This window comes from Eulemur rufifrons, chromosome 6 (genome assembly GCF_041146395.1).
Source record: "Eulemur rufifrons isolate Redbay chromosome 6, OSU_ERuf_1, whole genome shotgun sequence".
NCBI lineage: Eukaryota > Metazoa > Chordata > Mammalia > Primates > Lemuridae > Eulemur > Eulemur rufifrons.
The window spans coordinates 26,917,163-26,919,348 of record NC_090988.1 but is presented as its reverse complement, the minus strand read 5'-3'; the positions used below and the strand labels follow the sequence as shown (position 1 = coordinate 26,919,348).

The 2,186-nt window shown below is 49.5% G+C and overlaps 1 pseudogene; it reads left to right on the top strand.

Annotated features, from left to right (window-relative positions):
• Positions 1-980: 980 nt before the first annotated feature.
• Positions 981-1,939, top strand: LOC138383862 (Y-box-binding protein 1 pseudogene; annotated as a pseudogene).
• Positions 1,940-2,186: the final 247 nt, after the last annotated feature.

Genomic DNA, 2,186 nt, shown 5'->3' with positions numbered 1-2,186 from the left:
ATTAATGCTTCAGCCAAAAACGTGTGCTAGCTGGGAGTGGACTGTGAAAGCTATACAGCTCCCAAGGAGGGCATGTTTCCTAATACCCACTTCAGATGCAGCCATGGAATGTAATGAACAAGGAAGAACCTCCCAGCAAATGGAGACAAGTGTTGTAGATGGAAGTAGGCACCATAGATGATGATTCCTCCTAGAGAGTAGAGTTGGGGCAGGGGTTTCATAGTAACTGCCTATCGTGGTATGAACCAGAGAATTGGAATGTGTTTCCCTTTCTTCCATGAGAGTTTTAATTGAAATTATGCAATTATCTTGTCTTTGTCTCTCTCATCTCTGTATCTGTGTGAATATACATACACACATATATTTATAATACGGGAAGATGGAGAGGGAAGAAGCAGACAACCTGTGTTTAGGTTCCTAAGTGGCCAGCTGAGGATGGACATGACCAGGCCTTACCCAGAGTATCTGCACTTGAGCTGGATGTTTGAACTGTAAGATACTCTATGTTGTCTCCCTTGCACAGGGACCCAAAGGCATTCTACACGTGGGGAAAATTGTGCAAATCAATATGTGGCAACCAGAAGAGCAACTGTGGCAGAAACTTCTAGTCCTTCACCAAAATAATTTCCAGTTCATCCTGAGCACAATATCCAGTGTGCTTTGTAGTTAAGTCCTTAAAAGTTCAAATTATTAACAAAAGGTAGACTTTAGCCTCATTAACTGTGTTTTAAGTAGCTACTGCCTTGCCTAATTGGTAATAGTATCAAAGCAAGACAGTACATTGGCAACCAAGCCACGGACAACTTATGTTTCTCTTTCTTTATGCTTAAATTTTCTTACTTCTCATTTCGATCGGTAGCGGGAGCGGAGAGCGGAACCCAGAGAGCCCTGTGCAGCCCCACGCAGCCGGCCTAGTTACCATCACATACCGGGAGGAGCCGCAGCTGCCGCAGCCGGCCCCAGTCACCACCGCCGCAACCATGAGCTGCGAGGCCGAGACCCAGCAGCCGCCCCCGCCCCCGCCCTCAGCGCTGCCGACACCAAGCCCGGCACCACGGGCAGCGGGGCAGGGAGCGGTGGCCCGGGCGGCCGCACATCGGCGGCGCCTGCCGGCGGGGACAAGAAGAGCATCGCAAGGAAGGTTTTGGGGACAGTAAAATGGTTCAATGTAAGAAACGGATATGGTTTCATCAACAGGAATGACACCAAAGAAGATGTATTTGTACACCAGAGTGCCATAAAGAAGAATAACCCCAGGAAGCACCTTCGCAGTGTAGGAGATGGAGAAACTGTGGAGTTTGATGCTGTTGAAGGAGAAGAGGGTGCGGAGGCAGCAACTGTTACAGGCCCTGGTGGAATTCCAGTTCAAGGCAGTAAATACGCAGCAGACCATAACCATTATAGACGCTCTCCACGTCGCAGGGGTCCCCCACGCCATTACCAGCAGAGTTACCAGAATAGTGAGAGTGGGGGAAAGAATGGGGATCGGAGGGCGCTCCTGAAGGCCAGGCCCAGCCACGCCGGCCCCACCGCAGGCGAAAGTTCCCACCTTGCTACATGCGGGGACCCTATGGGCGGCGACCACAGTATCCAACCCTCCTGTCCAGGGAGAAGTGATGGAGGGTGCTGACAACCAGGGTGCAGGAGAACAAGGTAGACCACCAGTAAGACAGAATATGTATCGGGGTTATAGACCACGATTCCGCAGGGGCCCTCCTCGCCAAAGACAGCCCAGAGAGGATATGAAGAGGATGAAGAGAATCAAGGAGATGAGACCCAAGGTCAGCAGCAGCCTCAACGTCGGTACCGCCGCAACTTCAATCACCGACGCAGACGCCCAGAAAACCCTAAACCACAAGACGGCAAAGACACAAAAGCAGCCGATCCACCAGCTGAGAATTCGTCTGCTCCTGAGGCTGAGCAGGGCGGGGCTGAGTAAATACCGGCTTACCCTCTCCACCATCGTCCGGTTTAGTCATCCAACAAGAAGAAATGAATATGAAATTCCAGCAATAAGAAATGAACAAAATTGGAGCTGAAGACCTTAAGTGCTTGCTTTTTGCCCGTTGACCAGATAACTAGAACTATCTGCATTATCTATGCAGCATGGAGTTTTTATTATTTTTACCTAAAGATGTCTTTTTTGGTAATAACAAACGTGTTTTTTAAAAAAGCCTGGTTTTTCT